Source organism: Mastigoproctus giganteus, chromosome 7 (assembly GCF_048544385.1).
Source record: "Mastigoproctus giganteus isolate SK-2022 chromosome 7, ASM4854438v1, whole genome shotgun sequence".
NCBI lineage: Eukaryota > Metazoa > Arthropoda > Arachnida > Uropygi > Thelyphonidae > Mastigoproctus > Mastigoproctus giganteus.
The window spans coordinates 9810322-9836519 of record NC_143581.1 but is presented as its reverse complement, the minus strand read 5'-3'; the positions used below and the strand labels follow the sequence as shown (position 1 = coordinate 9836519).

General features: G+C 40.9%; 1 long non-coding RNA gene across 4 annotated transcripts in view; it reads left to right on the top strand.

Moving 5' to 3' along the window:
* The window catches only part of LOC150082487 (uncharacterized), a 100597-nt gene that overhangs the window by 68525 nt on the left and 5874 nt on the right, over positions 1 to 26198 (top strand). For all 4 annotated transcript variants that reach the window (XR_016547189.1, XR_016547192.1, XR_016547191.1 and 1 more), the window contains exon 2: positions 5459 to 5596. This is a non-coding gene — a long non-coding RNA (uncharacterized LOC150082487). The remainder of the gene's footprint in view (positions 1 to 5458; positions 5597 to 26198) is intronic.

Here is a 26198-nt window from a genome sequence, read left to right as displayed (position 1 = left end):
ATTTGCCTCCAATGTCACACTGCTCCAATTTGTGTAGCAGTCTTCCATGTGCAACAGTATCAAAAACCTTTCTAAGATCCAAGTATATAATATCAAAGTTATTCCCTGCATCCAGTTCCTTTGTGACTGCATCATAGTATCCAATCAAATTGGTCAGGCAAGACTTCCCCTTAACAAAACCATGCTGTGTCCGAGCTATAACTGAAGTCTTGTCTAGATGATCCTGCAGTGCTTCTTTAACCAGTGCCTCCATTAATTTTCCTGGAACGGAAGTTAAACTCACAGGTCTATAATTACTTGTGTCAGCCTTTGATCCTCCCTTGTGAATTGGGGTCACATTTGCACTTCTCCAGTCTATGGGTACCTCCCCTGAGTCCAAGGAAGCTCTCATAATTATGGCTAAGGGTTTGCTTACTTCCATTGCTGCCTCCTTTAATATAACTGGATAGATTACATCCACCCCAGGTGCCTTTCTTGTGTTTATATTCAACAATTTCTCCTCCACTTTACTCTCAGTTATTACAAGATTATCTAGTTTACTGCTAGAGTTGAATACACCTCTGGCATTCCCCTCACTGAATAACTCCTCATTTGTGAATGTCGATGCAAAATATTCATTTAGTTTGTTGTTAGCTATCTGAGCAGGATCATCAACAGTTGAACCATCGATATCAAGTGGACCAATCAGATTCATCCCCTTTCCTTTTAGAGTTTACATAGGTAAAGAACTCTTTTCTATTTTTCTTAGCATCCTTTGCCAAAGATTTCTCGTAATCTGCCTTCGCCTGCCTAACCTCCTTTGTAACTTGGTTACAGATCAACTTGTATCTATCATAGGCTTCTGTGTCACGTGTTAATTTGTATGTATCCCATGCATGTTTCTTCTCTGCCATATGCCTCATTAGTTCATCTGACATCCATTTAGGCCTAAATATAATTTTTTCACATCTCTCTTATCTTGTTCTTGCAGTTTCAGAAACAACCACCAGAGGAATAAATATGCTCTCCTTATTGTGATTTCGTATTTTTTAATTTAAATATACAACTCTTCCAATCATCCAGTTTCTTCAAATAAAATTTCACTTACCTGACTTTTTTAACTTCTATTTTCAAACTATCCAACGCAAGAGAGAATCACACCACTCATTGAACTATCAAGTTTAAACGCCCAGTTAACAAATGAATCAGTGCGCTTTTTTCTTGTCACGTGATAGTTCGGTCATCGCAAAGATAAGATACGAACAATATCTCAGTGTTTCCCAATATGCTTCTCCAACTCTGAAGAATTATCTAGCGTTGCATTGCGAAGTCATGAATTGCCACTCACAACAAAAAGCGCACCCATCATAGACAAGGAACTGCTCTGGTGAGCGATGAACTCATCTTTAAACCATATTGAGTCATCGTCAATGAGCTGATGACTCAATTGGGAATCGCCTGCGGCAATTGCTGTCTGAGTCATGATATCCTGACGATTAATTTCTAATTTCAATCCTACTTAAGTAGAAATAAGTTAGAAGACTCAACTTCGAAAAGGTGTTCAGTGTTATAAGAATGGTGACCTAATTCCACTGTCCCTTTTGGTAACCCCCCTTCCACCCGACGTGTTTTGTTGAAATCAAAGTTCTATGAACGTAATGACAATGATGATTGATATTACGCTGAAATTCAACAACACGTCCCATCCAACTGCAAAATTCATCTCAGTGATCCAGACGAAAAAGACATCCTATTCTGTTAAACCACACATCTATTCTCTACTCTAACAATTTAGATTACTTGTTCATTAATTCTAGCAAATTATAAATGTACGAAACACCCCAACCTCTTCCACACCATTTCCCCTTAACGCACTGTCACCCTTTCACATTCCAGTTCTCTCACAGCACGTTCCGCCCACTTCCACAAAATGTTTCTGTGGCAACATTTCCTAAGACTTTGGTCCCTCCTACATCTAAGGTAGAAAGTATCCTTTGTGGCATAGAATATCAAACTCTAAATACCGAATAAAGTAGCATTAACTGCACAGTCGTCTATGCCCATGCAACTCACTCCCTCTTTCATGGACACTGTTTGCAGTCTGATTCTGAGCAGAAATTCTGCAGAAATTCTGCTCAGAACGTCATTTTTCACAAATGAACACCTTTTATAGAGAAAAGTTACTGTGACCCATGCTGACGCAACAAAATAGACTGAAGATTCAGTTAGCAGCTTCCTGTCTAAGACATACCCCATTGTTTTCATTCAATGTCCTTAATTTCATTGTTCACGTAAACAATGGATTATGGTTGCATTGGAACCATAATGCTTTGGGAACTTTATCTACGATTTGTGTCTGTTTCTTCAGCAAGGCACTTGGATAATTTCATTAGGAGAGTGGATTTAAGAGAATGGAACTTCTTAATAAACTCTTCCTGGAGTTATCCAAGAGGAATTTCAAAGTCCAGGGTATCCGTACTTCCTGATTTTCGAAAGCGCGTGTAGTCAACCTCCTGGATGGTCTGTACAGACGATGAGTAGCCACCATTGTCGGTATTGTGTCAGAAAGGAACCCTGATTTCAACCTATCCCATCTTGTATACCCTGGCTGGAGATAAGCTAACATTTCTTTGAGTTTTTAAGAATAAGCAGGTTCTGCCTTTTCTTCTCCAGTCCAGGCAGAAGAAGGCTTTTCCTTTTGTCTTCATGGGTACCACAACTGGTATAATCAATACTGATTTATTGATTATACCAACTTTATTGTTCACTTCTTATTAATACTGTATTTCAACGCATGCTCTTAGCCTCCAAGCTGTTACTTTGAAGTTTTGGAGATGTCTGGTTTTGAGGTCCATCATAGACTGGAGGAATTTTAACTCTTTCCACACCTTCCCACTGAGAAAGACTGTTCCAATTCTATATATTTATAAACTTGGCCAATAATATGAAGGTACGATTTAATGGCTTCCCAGTCACTGAAAGAATAGTGGCCATTGATGAGTGATTTAACTTCTTCCAGTGATCAGAAGAAATGCTGTGGTGTTCTGATGTGAGATTAAGATGTGGGAGATTGTGGAAAAAGAGATCCAACGTCTGGTTTCCCAGAGTAGGCGGAACTCTGAGAAATAATTTAAGTGCGTGAATTTGGAAATTGCGAATCTTTGTATTAAGACAGTCCCAGACAGAAGAAATGCAAATAGATGCAAAGAAAACTGACTTGAGGTTTTGCCTCGTTGATTATAAAGACTGCACAGGCTGTTCGACTGCAGTAATATGAAGCCAGAATGGGGGAAACGCGTGATCTGTTAGGCGTTGAAAAAGGTATTATTGTGGGGGCACATTTAGCAGGAGCCACGATTCAAGAAACGAAAGACATAACTGGTTTCTCAAAAGCAGCCATCTCAATGGTTTTTAATGACCGGAAGGCAAGTGATTCTTCCACATCTCAAAGACGTAAATGTGGCAGAAAAACAATACTTCAAGAGCGAAGCCATTGGGCTCTAAGGAGGCCAATATACGGAAAAATAGGACATCCAGTGTGCAGAAAATAACACCTGAATTCAAACAAGCCCAGAATTGACCTATTTCAACACATACCATGCGCAGGGAATTGAAGAAATTGGGCATTGAAAGTCACCTGCCTATTCGGAAGCCACTTGTTTTAGAGACAAACAGAAAAATCCTCATGAAGTGATGCCGGGAACGTTGTGATTGGACAGTGGAACAATGGATGAAAGTAATGTGGTCAACCGAATCACGATGTACTTTGTTTTGCACTGATGGTATGCAGAGAGCGCTGCGAGGAACTCACGAAGGAAATTGGGTATTGGAAATTAAGATGTTCCAAACATCTGCAAGTGGTATCATAGTACGGGAATGTTTTGATACCAGTAGAAGATCGAATGTCATCCAGGAAGTACCTGAATTTTGTATCAGGTCTACTGCACCGTGAAATGCTACACTTTTAGCCCGAAGGCGATGGCCACATTGAAGAATGGTTCGGAGAACATGACACGAATTTCCACCGTCTTTCCTGGCCCCAACATTCACCTGATCTCGATGCTATTGAGGATGTGTGGGATATGCTGGGCAGAGCTATTCGGCAACGAAGTCTTCTTCTCTCAACTTTGTTACCGCAGTTACGGTACTCCCATCAAAAACATGAAGAGGGATGCGGCCATTGATCATTATTCCGTCCCACTTGAGAACACCGTCTCCACTGAAAGTGTCCCTTTCTCTAATGTCGGTGGAATGGTACCGCATTCCTTGTTGTCTCCAGATGAAATAACCTCTGGAATCTGTTTGTAGGCTAAAACGGGACGCCTAAGACACTGTTAATTTTGTCGAGCAGTGTAGTTAGACTGTTGAACTGCATGAGTAATGGACCATCCTTTCACTGATGGAGTGTGCAGTTCAAATTTAAATAAAACGAAACAAAGATAAATAACTTTATTTACACATTGAATATTCTACTTCTAATTTATATTTTAATATTTTTTTTTTGTTTTAAAAATTAAAATAATACTTTCATCTAGTATTTAATACGATTTTATTGGTACCATCTTTGATCAAAAAGGGTATCGTTCATTCATTCGTGCATTCCTACTCGTAGGTCATCCTGAGGTCACGATAATTGCTCTTCCCACCGATAATATATTCCAGAATTGCACGTAGGTCATTGAAGATCACGCCAACAGCTGTACCTTTCCACAGGTAATACATTCAGGAACTTCTTGGCAGTAGAAGAAAAAAAAAGTGACTTCACTCAGGTATGTTCTGCATTCATTAAGAAGAACAAAGAGATCTTTCTTCCTGGTCAGAAGTGAGTCTTGTAAAACGCACAATGCAAAGAACAAATAATGCATTGGAAAACAGCAGATGTGCGAGTGAACCACGAGCTGGACTTTACTCCAAAACACCCCCGAGTAATCTAGTTCCGTATGGAAGCCCCTTTCTGAAAGAAACCTATGTTTATGTTCTTCACCTCTTCTTTTGCCAAAGCTCGAAACAAGAGCGGGTTGCCAATGTGATTCATGGGCCGTGGTCCGTGACTCCTAGATGTACATAAGTATAAAAGGGTCGATGTTTCCTCCAGCATCCATCATTTCTTGTACAAGCTCATCCGTACAAGAAATATTCATCGATTATGTGGTGTAATGTAAGTGGCTTTTAAAATTCATCCCCGGTTCATTCTCCATTGATGCTTTGCTAATACATCGGACTGCTTTGAGGTCCGATCCGTTATAAAATGATGGTGCGCTGCAAAATATCTCCAGCATACCACCTTTCGCTGTATTCATGGCTCTAATTCTGTAACCGATCGATCTAGAAGACCAAGATAACTTATGATAGCAGTAGATTCGTGCATAATAAAAAATCCTTAATTTATAATTCTGTTTGAGGATAAATACTTACTGACTACCCATCTTACTCATTCTTGCTTTTTCTCTTTTCTGAGATCCTATGTATTCTCTTCCAGGTCACCATCTGTCTTTACCTGGTCGTCGTCTTGGTTTGCTCAATAAGTCGTCATCAAATACACAGACCAAGCATTTTAAGAGGTTCTTCTGAAGTTAATAATGGAGGGGCTCTCGGAAGTGGTGGTGGCTTCGACAAAGTAAGTTTTCGTACAACCGAAGTTGTAAGTCGTAAACGTTTTCCATCATATCGTTCGTAATTTCAATTCTACCTCGTCTGAATTTATATGGATGATAAGGAATAAAACTAGTTAATCTTATCAGCAGGGTCTTATTATTCCATCCGTATCCTCCTAGTTTTTTGTTCTAATTGTCACTCGTTTGAAGAAGACGTAGGTCTCGGTTCGAAATGAACCCTAGACTGAAGGAATTCCTAAGGGTTTCTTCAATAGGGACTGGTCTCAGACAATCGACTTCCTCGTAAATTAATTGAGGTGTTTCAGATTTTATGAAACTTGCTTTCTTGTATCGTATGCCTCTACTAATGCTAATATTAAGTAAAAGGAATTAAACAAACCCGTAGCTGTAATTATGACAGCATCTTTGGATTCAGAAGAGGTAGTTATTGGTTTGAGGAGCGCAAATGTATCCCCTATTCACAAAATGAGATTTAAGGAGATATGAGGAATTACAGACCTGTTAGCTGAACGTCCGTTCCAGGTAAAATAAATAGGTATCGCTGGTTATAGAAGTAAGTAGGACATTATGGACAAGATTGCAATTATGCTGCAGGTTTTGCAAATGACAACTTCTGAAGAAGGCTAGCTACCTGCCAGGTGATCTGATTGAGCAAACTCAGTGCTAATGGGATTCTTTCTCTTGCTCACTCTGTTCACATGAGATGGCATAAATTCAAATAGCGGTAAGAGGGTTGCAGAAGATACATGCGGAAGTTTGCCTTCAGCCAACGAGTGGTTCATCGATTGCTGGAACAAACTTCCATCTGTTGTTGTGAAAGCTGATAGTTTAAATAAATGCACTGAAGAACTAGACAAACTATTGGAGAGGATGGATGGGTGAAATAATGACCAAATGAAAAACACAAAATGTTTTAATACAGAAGAAATATAACTTTATTTAAGTAGTATTCTTCTAAATTATATTTTAAAATTCTTTAAATAGTTCTTTATTTATATTTATTACATTAATAATAGAAATAATTATTTCCGAAATTATAATAAATTTAAAACTTGAGATTAATTTTAATCTTATTGTTAAAAATTATTTAATAAACTTTAATTAAGAATTAATATATTTTTAAATTAAAATTAAAAGAATTAGTTCTTTTTAATTTTTTGAAATTTTATTCACTTCTCTCTGTTTTGAAATTTTTCTACGTTTTTTTCAGTTTCCACCAAAACCTTACAGCTTCGACTACAAAGTAGTTGATCAATTTGGCATCCCCCATTATCTTGAGGAACAAGGTGACCAGAGTGGCACAGTTCGAGGGAAGTATGGTGACCAAGATGCTGATGGATTATTCAGAATAGTCGAATACGTTTTAGACGCAGGAGGCTTTCGAGCCAATATCCAAACCAACGAACCAGGAGTTGGGAAGAAAAACCCTGCCAATGTTGTTCTCCAAGCTAGTCTTCCTCCAGAGGGGATCCAAGGAAGTTACAACAAGGTGGGTTAGCACGAAAGGATGAAAGTGCAGAAGAAGGAGTGCAAGTTCAACAATATGTTGATACTTCATGTATATGTGCAGTCACCATCTGCACCTTTAATGAACCGTAAACATAAAGGTTCTATTTGTATCAGTTTAATACTGGTCTAAGAGAATACGTTGTTGGACATTTTTTAACCTCTCCACTACCCCCTAGATATGAATGTGATATTTTAACGTATTACAGGAGATTTTTTATTCTACTGACATAGTTTCACCAGTTGGGGGGAAGGTCAAGATGAAGAAAGGGCATTTTTCGTTATGCGTAGATTTATAAACCTGTCTCTTAATTTCACCCATTTAACCCAACCCTCACCCACACTCAAGTTTCGATTCTTCTAATATTTAAAACAACTGGGACTAACTCCATCATGAAGACGGTATTCATTACTAACCGGTGCTGGATTGGTTATTAAAATGATATTCACCATGGGAATGAATCCATTGATGAGGTGTGGAATCCATTGATGAGGAATGGTCTTCAGATGGATTATGATGCCCGATTAGTAGCACATTGAAGTCCTACGACTCGGGCGAAACCTCAGTGCAAGATTTATTTCAAATAAAAGGCAAAATTAGGTGTATGATGGCTTTTGAGGTTATGATGACTATCATGGCAAGGTTCAATCTTCCTTCTGCAACGCCACAATAATCAGCGTCCAAACTGCGTAATTTGGGGACGAACCAATGATTTATTCATGTAGTTTCCGATCAATAATTGAAAAATATCGTGTATTTATTAACCATAACTTAGAAAAAAAAATTCACCAATACTCGTTGGTGATCAAATCTCCACGTGTCCACTATTTCGTTCTACCTGGCGAGCAACCATGACAACCTCCTCCACAGCTACATTCCAAATTTCCGATGGATTGTTCACTGCCTCCGACTGATCGTCTTCTCCTAAGCTGAGAGTTGGAGGATAATCTCTGAAAATTCGGTGTTTCGTATGTCCAAAATCAAATATCTGTTGGGGTTATGATGGGTGAACTTGTAGATCAGGGATTTGTAAAATAACGACTGAAAAGAATCGGATTATTCTGTGTGCGCAGTGATTTCAGTGTTTGGTGAAACAGTGTGGAGGGTATTTTGAGAAATAAATGTTGGAACGCGTGACAGATTCTTATACTACACATTCTTTGTAAAGATTTCCAACTACTTTTATTAATACATAAAGCATATTAGACTATATTACACAAGTAATAAATATATACACATGTAGCCCAAAAATATATACACATGTAGCCCAAAAAACAAAACGAAATGGGCATTCCTGTTTCTTTAAGTAATCAGATGGAAGATCGACTGGAACGTGCTCCAGACAATGAATTCTAATCCCACCTGTAAGCCCGATAAGAAAAAATTGCTTTTATGAAGAAGCTCGCTCAAAAAAAGTGAAAGAACTGAGGTTAATGATTCTATGAAGTCGACTTCTTTGGTGTTCCACCACTCACTCCACTGAATCCTCCACGATGACCAGCAGACCGTGGATCGCCGCCGAATGGTTTGCTGGCACCATGACCAACGTCTTGTACTCCTCCAGCACTTTCATATCCTCTTGCGCTTCCCACCTTGGTGTATCTTTCTTGGATCCCCGCTGGGGGTGGAACAGCTTGGAGAACAACGTCGGCAGGACTTTCTTGCCCAACTCCTGGTTCGTTGCTTTGGATATTGACTCGAAAGCCTCCTGCATCCGCAATGTATTCGACTATTCTGTATAATCCATCAACATCTTGGTAACCGTACTTCCCTCGAACTGTACCACTCTGGTCACCCTGCTCCTCACGATAATGGAAGTTGCCAAATTCATCCCTTGCTTCGTAGTCGAAGCTGTAAGGTTTTGGGGGAAACTGCAATAAATAAATCAATATATAAGGATCTATTTTAAATTTTAAAATAAAGAAAAATTTCTTTTTCTTTCTAACGTAATAAAAAGAAAGGATTATTTTAAACATTTTAAAATATAAATTAGAAGAAGTATATCAAATACTAATATTTGAATAAAGTTATATTTCTATATTCCAACATTTTGTTTCAGTTATTCGACGACTGGACTCGAACCGGTAGGTCTCCAAACGATTAGGAAATATATACAAGAATAGCAAAACCGGGCCGGGACACGATACTCTAAGATTAGCCAGTTAATGATTCCTTGCATGCATATAAGTGGAGAGGGGGAACACAGAATTGCTCTTATGAACTAAAAGGTGGAAAAATTTACAACTTACAACTTTAGCAGGTCGACGACTTACTTGATCAAAGCCACCACCGACACCAGAGGAAGGACCTGGGAAAGCGCCTCCACCACCAACTCCTGGAGGCCTAATCCAGGAGCTACCACCGACACCAGAATGGCCACCTAGACCCCCGGCAGCACCAGGTGGTCTATATACACCGTCTGTAGGAGGCAAGTTAGTAACAGGTTTACCACCTCTGGAGCAAACCAGCTCGACGGTGAGGAAAAGACAAAGGGCAATCTGCAAAAGAAAACATCGTAGCTTATTAGAAATGCACATCAGCACATGGAAAGTAAAAGAACTCAACCAATGAGGAGACAGCGAGAAACCCTGTAAGGACATTTGCATAAGTATTACCAAAAAGGTCACATTGCAGAAGTCGATACAAGATGCTCGAAAGTATGGATACATGACATCAGTATGGTGTATGATCCCCTCCAACTGCTAAACAGGCTTGACCCCAATGAGCCATGCTCATTATAATGGTGGCTATGAGATTCTGTGGCAGCAAAATATTATTCTTCCATCAGCGAAGACCTTAGCTCACCAAGTGACAGAAGAATTGGCTGTTGCCAATTCCTCGGTCACTTGGTGAGCTAAATTTGATGATCGTTCTGGCCACACAGTAGTTGATGGATGTCTTCAGTTTCAAGATATTCCTCCACCACTTGAGCTCAGTTGACCAGTATTCCGGCTCAAACCAGAACACTGCCTTCAAATGTGTCCTATTCGCTGATGCTGGAGGAATGGTACCGCATTGCTCGTTGTCTGGAGATAAAATAACGTCTAGAATTTATTGTAGGTTAAAACGGGACTCATCAGAGAACAGAACTGTACCTCATTTGTCAGGACTGCAAGTCACGTGTTCATAGCTCCAATTTCGACCAGCTGTGCACAGGTTTTGGGGTTTACGGGATTCAAACCACTGGCTGTCTGCGTAGAGTCCACTTCAATTGTACCTTCTTAATACAGTCCGGTTGGAAATATTTTCACATGTGACCACAGCAACCTCAACAGACAGTTGATGAGAGGACATCGTAGGGTTAGCGCTTTCTGTTAGAGCCAGATAGCGGTCTGGTCTGGTTGACGTATCCATCATGCGACCTTGGCCAGCTTTTATTGTACTGGTTCCTCTCTCCTGAAAGCGCTTCCATAGTGCCAAGACGACACTACGTGACAAATTAAGCCAACGTGCCACCTTCAATGGCGACAGCCCTGCTTCGAGTCATCCAACGGCCCACCATCTCAAAGAATCATGTAAATGATGATGACTTGCCATCCTGAGTACTGGAGATCCCACTGTGCAAGCCAAAAACAGGAATGAAGTGATGTGGTTGTAACCGGTGTTTTTAAAGGCATGAATAATTTGCATAATGTGCAGTTCTGCTAGGTGGTAGCACGATTTCTATTGAATACTCGGAATTGTCATGCCAGGACAGCCACCATATCAAATATTCGCCTTAGGCAACATTGCCCACAATAAAATATTCATGAAAAACGTTCTGTTAATTTTGTGGAGAAGTGTATTTTTAAAACAGCTGTTGCTACTACACCTTACTGATTCGATCAAGGTCAATGTTGAATAACACGTTTGCATCGATCAGAGATTCAAATGCTTTCTGGGAATGAACAGTTCCAGGATTTCCTTTCCTTCTGCTCTGTTCTATCGATCTGGGCGGGTCTGCAACTGTCCTTAAACACCTTTTAATACACGGGCCGGTAACCAGATAGATCAATCAATATTTTTTTTACGTTCTTATCTGCACGTTAAGCATTCAGCTTGGGAAAAATATACTATCTGGCCACTTTATTAGAGCCAGCAGCTGATGGGCTATTCTACTGTGGATTGTTATATCAATTTTAACTCAGATATAAGTGAGTAATAGACAGAAAGTCTACTTTTAAGTGTCCCAAATTATAACTTTCAAAAGCCACTTACTTGATACCACATAATCGATGAATATTTCTTGTACGGATGCTGCAGCTCTTGGCTGTCCTCTGGTAGGTTCGATGATGGATGCTGAAGTAAACATCCGACTGCCTTATATACTCATCTGTAGTGAGGAAGCGTGGGGTTTAGTTCATGATAAGTGTGGTCAAGCCCTGCAGATTTCAGGTTTGGCAATCCCCCTCACTTCTTTCACCTTTGGCCTTTGGTGAAAGTAGAAGTGAGAGAGAAATTACGTTTCTTCTAGAAGGTGAATTCTCCACCGAACTAGATTACCCCGAGGGTGTTCCACTGTAATAAAAAAAGCTCGTGGTTCATTCGCTAAGTTGCTGGTTTCCGATGCACGATCTGCCTGTTGGACGACATTGTCTGGGAACCAGGAAGAAAAACTTGTCTTCATCACTGCGTTCTCTTTAAGAATGTGGAACGGCTGTTCTCTATACTTCAATGAAGATACGTTTTTTTCTTCTCATCTTAAGCTAGTACCGCCAAGTGTCTCAGGAGTATATGAACTCTGAGGAGGAAGAGCAATTATCAAGGTGACCTGCGTGATTTGAATGCAAGTTGAATGATAAGTGATGTACCTTCCCCTTTAATCAAAGATGGCACCAATAAAATGCCCATAAAAGAGATTTTTTTTTATAATTGCAAATTACAAATTTTATTTTAATAACATCGAGATCTAATTGAGTAGAATATAATTTATATTATTAGAAATATATTTCGATTTTATCTAAAATGGTAAAAAGGCAATCTGCGATCGTTTTGTGTCACCTGGTATACCATTTCATTTATTGAGTAAAGCGGCCCCTAGCCAAAAAATCTTGAAAATCCTCTATACATGATAGACGTGGTAAATATATGCAAATATTAACCATCTTATCTACATGAAAACATTGTACATCATCAATTAATTCAATTTGACATGACGAACCAACTATGCTGCGCAATGGTCATCACGAACTCAGCTACACCACAATGAGCTAGATAATCCGGCTACAACAGAAGCCACTGAAGAGACACTGTCCACAGATGAGCATCAGATTCTAGAGACTGATTAGTGCATTGCTATAACGCATTGCAGGAGCCCACAGCAATCTCCAAAAAGATAAACAATTCAAGGAACTACAATCCACCAGCAGTCAGGGAGCTCAACAGAAGTGGGCTTAATTTTGATAACTTATAAATGGCTTAATCTTGGACAAACATACTTCATTTTTTCCTATGGGAACTTAAAACTACAGAAACCACTTGTTTTCAAAAATTTAAAATTGCATTTAATAGTCCCAACTCTGGTAAGTCGGCCACTATTAGTGAATTTGAAGAAATGTTATATTATACTTAGAGAATTAATACTAAGGATTTTCTATGAGTTATTTTGACACAGGCCCTTTTATAGAGGGACTTCTGGCCCCCTGTACTGGTTTTTGGTAATCAAATTTAGGCTATCTGAGTAAAATAGAGTTAAAATCTTGACTTGCTAGAAACGTCTGTGATATCCCTTTGATATCTAAATCTTCTGTATGGTGCAAAAAATGACCAGAGTGGACCTTGTTAAAGAGAACAAGTTATGGTCTTCTAGGGTTTCTAAATAAGACGTTCTGAGATCCGGACATTGGTGGAAAGATGGGTATATTGCTGGTTATCTTGTATATATTCTTAGTTAGAACTCACTCACTTAGAATTTTGTATATATTCTCAGTTTGAATTTATTCCCCATAATAATAGTTGTTTTTTCTCGTCCCTAGCATAGATTGGACAGTCTGGGTACGGGATTTTGCTGGCATCCACGTGTATAGCGCTACCTCCTGTGGATGCGATAAAAGACAGGAGTGTGCATGCGAGTGTGCAAGTTCTGTCCTTAGCTAATCTTCCAAAATCAAATTCCACATCAAAGGCAAAAGAGAGGTCCCTGCGATCAGTGTCGAGTCTCACTACGCGTAATTGATCCGAAATTCGATCTACCTGTTACTCTGCGATCTTTAAAGTAATATTTAACTACAAAGAAAATATTAAAAAATCATTTAGCCACGCGCAACATCAAGAAAATGCTGTCCCAACTAATGGAATCAAAGGCACCAGCAAAATCTACCAAAATTCGATCCCTACTATTGCCAACTAAAGAGTGCAGCGCATCCTCAGTGCCAACACCGGGAATGAAACCATATTGCTTGTTAGAAAGGCCAATAATACTTCTTTGGTAGATTGTAATCCGCATGGCTAAAAGCTTTTCATAAACTTTACCAAGAACAGGAAGCAATGCAATAGGTCTATATGAATCAGGTGAACTCGTCGATTTGGTTGAAGACTTTAGGATAATCTTGGGCAATCCATCTTTCCAGGGAGAAGGAAACATACCATCCCTGAGATGATTATTAAGAACTCGTAACAATTAATTTGAAAAAAGAATAGAGAACTCTTTGATTGTCTCTTTTTCCAGTAGGTCAATACCAGGACATTTGTTATTTTTTGTGGACTTATCAACAGAGAAGTTCATCATGGGTAAACACTTGGTATACCAGGTGACCAAAAAGTTCGATACTCTATCTTGAAAAGTCCTCTTAGTTCGATCAGTATCTCAACAACTTTTGAATTTAAGCCAAGCACTTCTATTGGCCTCATAATCTCACGAAAGTTGGCTAACTTCTTTAAAATGCCTTGGTGTTTTCTGATTGGTAAAATTTTTCAATAAAAAATAAAAAGGAGGCAGCATACGAGTACCAAAAAGATAGCTTCGATAAGAATGGTACAAAATAGATCATAGGTGTAAAAAAAAACAGGACTCTTTGAACTAGCATTTTAATTTTTGGAATATTCAATAATCACAATTCTTATGGTAGAAATGCAACTTTTATAGTCATCTCTTGAACACATTGCTCTCAAAATAGTCCAAATATCGGGATATTAAGTGGCCATACTGTAAGACCACTCAAATTCTGAATATAATCACATCCCGGGCCCTATATTGCCCGGGATATGCCTCAACCCGCATTATAAAGATCAAAGCTATTGAGGTTGATGTGTATCATTACAAAAATGTTTAATAACAGGCTATCCATGTGTAAACGATTAATACAACCTTCCGCCTGTTAGCTTTAATTGTGACCTGATCAGAGAATGCGGTAGACACTTTCATAACTTCCTTGTAAGGGCATCCAAAATGAATACTCTGTTGGCACCATTTCCGAATGGTAGAATTTCCTGGTACAGGTGCATCAGCTAATTTACCGGTTCCCTAAATGTCTTTTCTTCTTTTTTTCCAGAGATGTCAGCCCTGCCGGTCACCAACTCATTCCTTTAAACAATTTTTCATCCAGAAAACTGTACAGTTTCGGATGTCATTAACATAATTAAATCATCAATCTTCATCAGGTGGCCTCATACGAGGAGAGCGTGGTTTTTTCTCACAGAAACTAGAGTTTTCTGTCTGCAAACAAAAAATGGACTTCAGAAATCACGCAATTTAGGCAATGTACAAGGAGCAACATGGCCTTAGTTGCTGATGCTCCTGAAAGCCCTACAACACAAACAACAACTGTCCAGATATTGTCTGGAACTTGTAGGTTGCTAATAAACTGAATAGATATTTTTCATCAATATTCAATCATGGGGAGTTCTTTAGGAAGGAAAAATACCAGAAGTTCATCAAATTCTAACAGAATTTGATGAACTGCTGGATGTATAAAGGTCCAGACGCCTCATTTTAGGAAGAATGTGGAACTGCTGGAACGAATGCAGAGGACAAGGTTGGTGAAGGGAAAGAAAGGGCAATCTTACCAAGAAAGGCTTTAGTACTGTAAATTGCAGCGTCTGAGACTGTGCACCTATGAGGGGGTCTGATTGGAGTGTTTAGGCTTTGAATCGATTAAGCGAGCTCAATGGTTGATAGAATTTTTTGTCTTGCTGAACTTCGCACATGAGGAGGGCATAATTTCAAATTGAAGAAGAAAGATTGCAGGACAGATGGATGTTTGGAGGTTGCCTTCAGCCAGCTGGCAGTTGGTCGTTGGAGGAAACTTTCATCTGTTGTTGATTAAGTAGGAAGTTTGAATAAATTCAAGGCAGAAGTAGAAATATTAGTGAAGGGGTGGAGAAGTGATGTGGGATTTTTTTGGCTGATGATTTATGAGCTAGCTTTCATACATAATATGCCACTTTGACTACTACTATTAAGACTACTTCTCCTCCTCCTAATACTAGTCTCCTCTGCCTGCTAACAACCAAGCTCTCAGTCCTGATGAGACCAACGTATGTTGTGAAAATGGAGCTTGTGTTTCTGCTGAAACAGAACCAACATTTACTACCGATGAACTAATGAATTCACTGAGTATAACAGTGGATAGGAAATGCTCTGGGAATGACGTAATCGAACCACAAATGGTTAAACTACTGGCAAAATAGTCACCCTCACGACCTTCTCAACCTTTACAACAACTGCTTAAACAGAAGAATATGGAAACTGCTACATGGAAACTAGCAAACCTTAGAGTTAGTTTGAAGAACAGAGAAAAACTTCCAGATGACCCCAAATCAGAGAGGCCAGAGCCTTGTTACCAGTAATGGACGAGGTATTGGAAAATCTTATCCTATGTCGCCTAAAAATACATTATCTTAATGCAAACCCTCAGAGCTTGGGTTCAAACCAGGACGCTCGACTGAGGATGAAATGAATAAGCTTATACCTGCAGCCGAGACCACTCAATAAACCTATACGCTGGCCATCTCATTGGTGCCCTTGATACCTTATTGCCACCCAAAATTGTCAGGGGAATGCACCATGCTGAAAAACTTTCATAACTGTATAAAAATTACATTAGTAACATAGAAATAGCAGTGCAGACCAGAGACCAATGCATAAGGGGTAGTTTTACACGTGGTTGCCCATACAGTTCAGTGCTGGGTCCTTGTGTTTAGAACCTAGTGCTGGACGGGTTCCTGGGCGTTGACACCGGCCAGGTGGACAGCCCACCTTTGTGGATGATCTTCTCTTGGTAAAAGGGAACCCCCAGGAAAGCCCTAGAAGTCAAACCAACCGCATTCTGAATCTCTGACAGAGCTGAGCCAACACCCACAAATTAGTTATGTCCAATAGAAAAATTTAGTCTATATTAATAAAAGGAAAATTGGACATTAAAAGACCACATCAGAGACAAGCTAGGATCCATCCAACGGGTTAGTTTAACAATAACGAGGATATGCCGCACTGTCATACCCCTGCATTGCAGGTACTCTGTCAACTGCAACCCCATCCTGCCTTCCAACTAGTGGACGCCATAACCACAAACCCTTCACCTTTCTTAACAGTCCTATGGAAAATGGGCTCCTTCCACAGGGATGCCCTTCTATCCCTTTAACTTCCTATTTCTAGGTGGACTGCTTTTTTATCGTCCACCTTGACTCTTTTGTTCTGTTCCCTTTCATTGCCACTCTTTCATGGTGGAGCTGAGGTTTTGTGTCTCCTAGTGGGTTGAGAGGCAAAGAAGGAGTCTCAAGGACTTTTACAAAGGCAGAAAGCAATGCGATTGGGCTATATGATCTAAGCAGGTGGGGGTTTCTCAGGGTTTTTGACTCCATCACTGTGTTCTCCATATGAATGTGAAATGGAAGTACTCTATACCTCACTGAAATACGATTTTTTACTCTCATCTTACGCTACTACCGCCAAGCGATACTGGAGTATATATTCTTTTGAGAAGGAAGGGCAATTATCAAAATCTTAAGTAACCAACGATGGCATCAATAAAATGATGACCATAAAATTGTACGTTAGAAAAACCAGGATGATGATCAACTTCATATTGGGTGACACCATAAACATCTCTTCTTTTAATGTAATTGTTCATTGATATTTTAGGATTCAATGCAATTTGAAAAAAAAAACAAAACACCTCTTGTCCTCGAAGCCTTCCTCAAAGGGCATCACAGTCTGGCCTTGTATGCAACGACTTCGAGTGTTCCTAGTAGATGGGTGCAGAAAAGCCACCAAATGTATCGCACTTACCACTCATGCATACCTCTTACTCAAACTTAAACCAACCAGCTCAAATGTCGCTTGCAGAGAAATATGTTTCATCAGTGGTTTTAACCATCGTCCCTCCACCCTGGCTTGAAAAAAGGCCTGAGATCGAATTGCTTCTGTGATGTAGTATGAGATCAGGATTACACAGCGTTCATCCCGGAAACCACCCATATCATAAAACTTATAAAACCGACCATAGAATAAGATATTCCCTCGCTGTGCATCAATTGGACAACTTTCTCTAATGAAAGGTCAAAGAGATGAATATTAAGTCGCCATATTGTGATGACCATTCAAACTGGGAGCATAAATTCATTAATACATTTTGATAAAATATATGACATTTGAAATATTCGATAGATTCTGACATAATTGGCACGATCCTATGTCGTACCTGGGATAGAGGGTCCCAATCCGCGCTGTAACGATACAAGTACATTGAGTTTGAAGTGTGTCATTTAAAAAAAATGCTTAATGTCCTGCTTCCGAGACTATTAACGCAAGCTGCAACCTTTAACCCTTCGTTGTAACCTGGTCCCATAACACGGTAGACACTTTCATAACTTCCTCGTAACATCACGAAGTGAATCCAAAAGGACTACCCCGTTGACACCATTTCCGAATGGTTCAACTTCCTGGTAAAGGAGAAACAAGAAATTCAACGCTGCGAGGGTTGGGATTTCTTTAAATAATCTTTGATTTAGAAAACTATGCAGTTTCAGGATGTCACTGACCTAATCGGACATCAGATAGACTTTTAGTCGGACTATACTTGCTGTGCAACTACTTTACTTTTACCCCCAGGGAAACTACGTTACCCCCTGGCAAATATACCCTGTTTCAATTCCACCTAAAAGTTTTGCTAGTGTAAATCCGTAGACGCATTACAATTAACATCAGCAAAACTCTTAGGTGGACTTGGAACAGGGTATCGTTGCCAGAAGGTAAAGTAGTTGACGTTGCACAGCAGGTGTAATCTTTTAAGGGACAGAAAGGTGATGTTGTTGTTGTACGCATTAGATGTAATGATAATAAGAGTAGGAGCTTTGAACACTTGATTAAATAAGAGTGCAAGAATACATGATGTTGATGTCCATATATACACTGAAAGGACAGAATTCATAGACTACCTGGTTCCTGAGCAACGCAACGCTGTCACCTCTCCCGCTATTGGACGAACCCACCACATGGCAGGTATATAGGTGCACTGCATTCACGTAGACGCTAATTCGATGTCAGTATGGATAAACGACATGAGTTAACCCACCTTTAAAACCGGGATGATAGTGGGTGCCCAACGCGTGGGTCACTCTGTCACGTAGGTGGTACAGAAATTGCGCAATCCCCGTTCGACAGTATCAAGAATGCATCGGGAATACGCCAATTCCAGAATAAGATTTCAGTGTGGACAGCGCTGTGAGTGGAGAAAGGTGGTGGTTCAACTTGGCCGTCCGGCTCGCATTGTTTCAGTCAACTAGAGAGGACAGTGGCATAAATCACTGCCTACTTCAACGATGGAGGTGACAGAAACGCCTTCATCAAGACCATCAGGCGATCATTAGCCGCAATAGGTTAGAGGAGCTGCCGATCCACCACAGTCCCATTGTTAACACCACGACACGGGACTGTACGCCTCAACTGAGTAAAAGAACATGGACACTGGACCTTGGATGATTGGAGACAGGTCTTCTGGTCCGATGAGTCCCATTTGACGTTGTAGAGCGAATATCATCTTTTAAGGGCACAAAAGGTGATATAGTTGTACACGTTGGCACTAATGATATTAAGAGGAGAAGAAGAAGAAAATCTTTATTGTACAGTAAAGATACAATAATGTGCCCGCCACAGCCAGGAGGCCAGGGGCTTGACAATGATATAGGGTAATATAAAAATATGTACAGTATAAAAATTTGTGCAGTATAAAAGATTACATAACAATTAAAAACGTAGCATTAACCATTCAATAGATATGAGTATGTACATAGATGTGAAGCAGACAGTACACCAAGGTATGTACACGTTCATATGTACAAAGCACATATTTAAGCATATTCACACAAGTCAGAATATTTCACAGTGCCAAATTATTGTTCGGTATTGCATTTTCTTGTGAAGACAGTTCGTCGATTTGCCTGCGACGTGCCGTTATGCGCCTCATAGGAGATAGCAGGTGGAGATATCAGTATGAGTCGACATCAGGGGCCAAACAAAAGGGGAACAAGTTCGGCCAACGAGCGCCTGTAATTGCGATCAGAAGCGAATTTCTGCAGGTCAACTCCGATCATTAGCAGGGCTTGTACTGTAGGAAGTACTTGTCCAGGTAGGAATCTGTCACTGATCTTCAGCCTGTTCCGTTGTAGCTGAAGAAGAGGGGTGGCTCGTAAGGAAGGAAGTGGAACATGCCACTGGCATATATCCCAGAAGTCAGGGGAGTTGATTTTGCCAACCAGCATTTTGACTGTGGTCACAGTTCTCCTCATGCTGATTATTTGAGGCAGCCGCGGGATTTGGAGTTGGTCGGCCATGCTGGTGGTCCTCTGCTGAGGGGGGAGTCGATGCTTGTGGGTTGCCCACTTCAATATCCAGTATTCACTGGCGAAGATGGGCTTCATGAGAGAAGGTACTGCAGATGCCCATATTTCAGAGGCATACAGAAAGGTAGGATACACAATGGTTTCCAGATATCTGATTGTGGTTCTAGCGTCTGTGTTATGAAGAAGATGTTGACGGGCAATCCAGCGCATTCGGTTGATCTTGCGTAGAACACATTCGATGTGACAGTTGAACCTAAGGTTTGGGTCGAAGGTTACACCGAGATCTTTGTGTTTAGTAACACTTGGAATAACTGCGCCCTGCAGTGAGGGTTGTATGGATGTGGGGCACTTCTTCAGAGAAAAAACCATAATAACGGATTTTTGGGGGTTCAGTTTGAGACCGAAATGGTTGAGATGGCTAGAGAAAGCTGTGATTTTATTACAGATTTCCGATGTGATCACTCCCCTGTCAGCTGATGGTGGTATTTGCGTTAGGAACTTTATATCGTCGGCGTAGGTAATGACATCATCTCTGTTACATACAAACGGAATAAGGAGGGCGGTAAAAAGTAACCCCGATAAAACGCCACCTTGCGGCACACCAGCATTGATGGATCGGGTATAGCAGAGGTTACGATGAGTGAGGTACACTGTTCTATTCCGGAGGAGCGAGTGCAGAAAAGCGAAAACGTCACCTTTGATCCGAAAGAAATTGGTTAGGAGATTCAGAAGGGCTGAGATGTTGAGGCTATCAAAAGCAGCTTCAATATCGGCATAAACAACCGCCATTTCTGATTTGGCCTCAAATGCATTTAAAATCTCCGTTTGGACTGCCAGAAGGTTGGAGACAGTTGATCTATTAGGGAGAACATAATGGAGTTGTTTTGATGATTGTGGAAGAAGATGGCGTGTTATATGCGGAAGAAGGACTTTTTCCAGTAGCTTTAGGAGCGTGGATGCAGTGGAAATCGGTCTGTAGTGCTTCGGCTGGCTTGGTAGTTGAACTTTAGGTAGTGGGGCAAGACTGTATTTGCTCCAGGATGCAGGAAACACTCTATGAGAGAGGATGGAGTTGAACAAGTAGAGCAGAGGATCAAGGATGTATGGACTGAGGCACTTTACGATGAAATGTGGGACATTATCGATGCCAGCGGTGCATGACGGACGCAGCGAGTTGATGGCTTGACGAAGCTGCTGTCGATCGATTTGAATGGAAAACAGCTCATCATCTGGACTTGAAATGGGGTCTGGTTGGTAATCATATGGTTGTGTGATGTTGTCTTGGAATCTGGCTACATAGTTGATCCATTCAACTGGATTGAAATTGGAATCTGGTTCAGAGTTACGGGTATATGGCACTTTGCCTTTGGATAAGGTCTTGTCAGTGTATTCTTTAATGGCTTGCGATTTCAGTCTGTTAAACAGTGCTCTAGCTTTGGAGTACTGAGTTCGGTCATATGCTGTACCAGACTGTTTCCATTGTTTATGGAGGGACTGTTTGCACTTGAAACTGTAATTTAGCTCCGAAGACCACCAAGCATTAGTTCTAGCGGAGATACTGACCTGTTTAGCTGCTGAGAACATAGTAACAGTGTGCAACCATCTAGTTAATATGTCTAGAGCCAGTTCCGGATCTCCTGATTCGAGAACTTCCCAGGGAATTAATCTTGTTGCATAAAGGCATCTGTTCGGTTGTAGGAAGGTGGGAGAGGTGATGATCTTCCTTTTGACGTAGTGGGAGACATTAAAGTTGGGTGTTGGGAGCTGCAATAGGACTACGATGGGTTCATGATCTGATTCAAAGTGAGTTTCGGGTTTAATGTCGACGCTACATGAACCAGACGATAATATGAGATCCAGGCGATGAAGACCTCTAGTTGGGCCTTCGTTTATGATCCTGAGGCCACTAGGTGCAATCTTAGCCATAAGTGACTCATGAAGATGTTGGAGATTTGGTGGTAAGTTGAAATCTCCACAGATGAGGTGGATAGCAGATGTGTGAAGCGTATTTATTAGCCAGGATGCAATATCATTGATTGTCTGAGCATCGGGGGTTGGGGGTGTATATATTGCACCGAGATCTAATAAGCAAGAGTTGATCTTGACCGTTACTATCACTGCTTCGAATAGATTGGATTTGCTGGAGACTACATGTACGAACTCAAGTCTACTGGCATTTATGATAACAGCAACGCCCCCACCGCAGGTATGAGAGCGGGAGGTGAAGAAAGATTTGTAACCAGCAGCTTGGGCGGAGGCAATTGATTCTTGTTGTGGTTCCAGCCAGGTTTCAGACATGCAGATGACGTCAGCCATTTGGGACAGAAGCATCTGCTCAAGTGTCTCGAGCTTATTCCGAATACTACGAACATTTTGATAAAAAATCTTGAGTGTAAGGTGACACGAGACCTTCACGAGTGCTGATTCGAGGACATTATTTATTTTCTTTGTTGGCTTTTTAGCACGGTTGGTTATAATAGTTGGTATGAGCTGAGGGTGGATTTCATTGCAGCTGTGGTATTGCAGAGATTGATCAGAGGTTTTGTCATTGGGGTATGTATAGGGCTCATCATCATGTGACCCTGATTCCTGGTTTTGGGGCTTCTGAGAATAGGAATGCCTATCAAACCGTCACGCTTGGGAGCAGTCTTGGTGGGATAGCGCATTAGCCATGACTAGGCGTGGGGTGATATTGGATTTAGGTTCATAGTATGGCCTGAGTAGTGATCCAGACGGCCAGAGAGCAGTCGCTGATATGGAGCTGAAATTCTGTGCATCGCACTCAACTTTGAACGATGTATGCAGGGGTGTTTTCTTAAGAAGTGTGACGGACACAGTAAAGTGCAGCTCATGCATTATGTATGACTCGATATCATCGGGAGTTGTATTTGGGGCCAGTCGGGAAACGAATAGACTTCGTCGAAGACGGACAGTTGGTGGATTCATCGCCTGCAGCCTGGAGGTGGCCGAGGTGCCCATTTTAAATGATCGCCTTCTCTTTAGTACATTTGGGGTTCCCATTTGACCCTCTTCAGGGTGGCGAGGCTTACTGTAGTAACTCTGGGCCACAAGTGTACGAGGAGGTGCAGCTACAACTTCCGCCCGGGATGGTTGTAATGTTAGCAGTGGGGGGCCGCAATTGTGGATTTCGGGTTTCTTCGGCATTGTAGGTTGATACACTCGGCTTGAGTACGAGTAAGGCTCGACGATAGTTTCAGGATTGGGTTTCCATTGCAATGTAGTAGATGGCTTCTGTGATTTGTGGAGTGGGACACTAAGTGGTTTATCTGGATTAGCTGATTCTTCCGTAGGATTGGCAGGGTTTCTGGTCTGGTTTTCCTGGCAAGGAAGTTCTTTGGCTATCTGGATCTCGGGGCAATTTAGTGTTTGGCCTGAATTCAGTGCATTAGTGCTGTAGGATAAGTTATTGTGATCCTGATTAGTAGCGCAGGTCTGAGTCGTAGCGCATTTAATAGCTGGACCACCTTCATTACATGTACACAAACTTGGATCTTGAGAAAAGTTATCAGCTATGGCGGATACGTAGTTATTAGTAGTGCAGAGCATACGGTGTTTGATATCTTCAAGTATTGATGTTATAATAATTTCAAGTGATTTACGGTTCTTGAAGAGGCACGTGGAGTGGCTAGGAAACAAAGATTCAGCAAGCGAAAAATCAGTTTGTGTAGACACATTAGTAAACATGATAGAAGGTGGGGAGTTCCTTCTTTGGGGATCTGCATGCATTGTTGGCTGTGCATGCGGGATATTGGCGAAGTCTTCTGTTTGAGTTGCTACAGTGGCGACACTGCGATGGTGGGACTTATCCTTTGCATCTGTTATGTTAGAGAAGCTAGAGTCTTTATCATCAGGGTCAACCGAACAGGTTGCGGCGTTAGTGATATCACACTGGGAAATAAGCCGTTCCACGGATCCGGCCCTTATATCTGGGAAGCAGTCAGTTGGATGAGATGTATCAGCAGCTGAGGTGCTGGAAGTTGGTGATGTATCATTATCATCTGCTAATGGAACTGCGATCGCTTCACCAACTTGATTATCTGTGCAACTAGAGTAGGAGACCGGCAGAATTACTTAACAAGTACAGGTCACTGTTGAACAAAAGCCGAGAATTAGGGTTGACTTTGAAAGTGTCTGCAATTCTGCCCGGACACGATAGGAGGGAGTATATGATGAGAGCCTTGTCGATCAATTCGGCCCTGGAAAGATTGTGCAAAGCTCAAGGGGTAGAATTTTTTTCAGCCTGGACTGTACTTGTTAACAGGAGAGATTGCTTCTACAGGGATGGGATACACTTAAATAGAAAGGGTGCAAGAATATTTGCTGATGCTATCGAGGCAGTGTTAGGTGGGTCGGAAAACTGCTAGCTTGGGGGGAGACAAAGACCAATAGATTGACAGTAGCCACTGGCAGAGGTGAAAGAGATTCTTGCACTGCTTCTATTGGAATGAGCAGAAGCCTGAAAAACAAGATGCAGGATATTTCAGAGACTGCTGGGAGCCATTGCGGTACAAGTAAACACATGGGTTGTGTTAGGGTAGCTAAGAATAGAAACAGGTGCAGGTATACTTGCGTGTACACCAATGCTAGGAGTTTAGTAAATAAATTTGATGAATTTGAGGTATTGCGCAAAACATCGAAGGCAGATATTGTTGGGATATCAGAGACGTGGTGTCACACAGATATAAGGGATGTAGAAATGCAATTTGGGGAGTACAATGTCTACAGAAAGGATAGACAGGATAGGAAGGGGGGAGGGGTTATGCTATTAGTTAAGAAACACATAAAAACCAAGGAAGTGAAGCCAGTCGACATCGCTGGACAGTGCAGTGTCGAGTCAGTTTGGTGTGACATAAACATTGGGAGATCAAAATTGAGAGTAGGAGTGTGCTATAGGCCTAATGACTCTGATGAGTATAATAATATATTGTACAGGGAAATAGAGTGGGCCAGTAAATCAGAGAGTCTTATAATGGGGGATTTTAATTTCCCAGATATTGACTGGAATTTGGGGGCTGGTTACTCACACACTAGCAAGGCTTTTGTGGATTTATTGGATGATTGTTTTCTACATCAGCATGTTCGGGAGGCAACTAGAGGGAGTAATACTCTTGATTTGATTATCAGCAGTGATTCTTCATGCATTAAGAATCTGCAGATAAATGAACCACTAGGTGGCAGTGATCACAGTGTGCTGAAGTGGGATTTACTCAAAGAGGTAACTACCATTAGGGGTAAAGGGAAGGGTTATTGCTTCCGTAAAGGCGACTACGATGGACTGAGACAGTATTTAAATTCTATACAGTGGGACCAACTGATGATGTTACCAACAGCAAATTCAAAATGGGAAGCATTCAAAGAACTTATCTTGGAAGCTACTAGGCTTTACATACCAACTAAGAAATATTGTTCAAGGTTTAGGCCAAAATGGATGTCAGATGAACTAATGAGACATGTGGCAGAGAAGAAAAATGCATGGGATACATACAAATTAACACGTGACACAGAAGCCTATGATAGATACAAGTTGATCTGTAACCAAGTTACAAAGGAGGTTAGGCAGGCGAAGGCAGATTACGAGAGATCCTTGGCAAGGGATGCAAAGAAAAACAGCAAAGAGTTCTTTACTTATGTAAACTCTAGAAGGAAGGGGATGAATCAGATTGGTCCACTTGATATTGATGGGTCAAGTGTTCATGGTCCTCCTCAGGTAGCTAACAAACTAAATGAATATTTTGCATCGACATTCACACATGAGGAGTTATTCAGCGAGGGGAATCCCAGAGGTGTATTCAACTCTAGCAGTAAGCTACAGAATCTTGAAATAACTGGGAGTAAAGTGGAGGAGAAACTGTTGAAGATAAACACAAGAAAGGCACCCGGGGTGGATGGGATCTATCCAGTTATATTAAAGGAGGCAGCAAAGGAAGTAAGCAAACCCTTAGCCATAATTATGAGAGCTTCCTTGGACTCAGGGGAGGTACCCATAGACTGGAAATGTGCAAATGTGACCCCAATTCACAAAGGAGGATCAAAGGCTGACACAAGTAATTATAGACCTGTGAGCTTAACTTCTGTTCCAGGAAAATTAATGGAGGCACTGGTTAAAGAAGCACTGCAGGATCATTTAGACAAGACTTCAGTTATAACTCGGACACAGCATGGTTTTGTTAAGTGGAAGTCTTGCCTGACCAACTTGATTGGATACTATGATGTAGTCACAAAAGAACTGGATGCAGGGAATAACTTTGATATTATATACTTGGATCTTAGAAAGGCTTTTGATACTGTTGCACATGGAAGACTGCTACACAAATTGG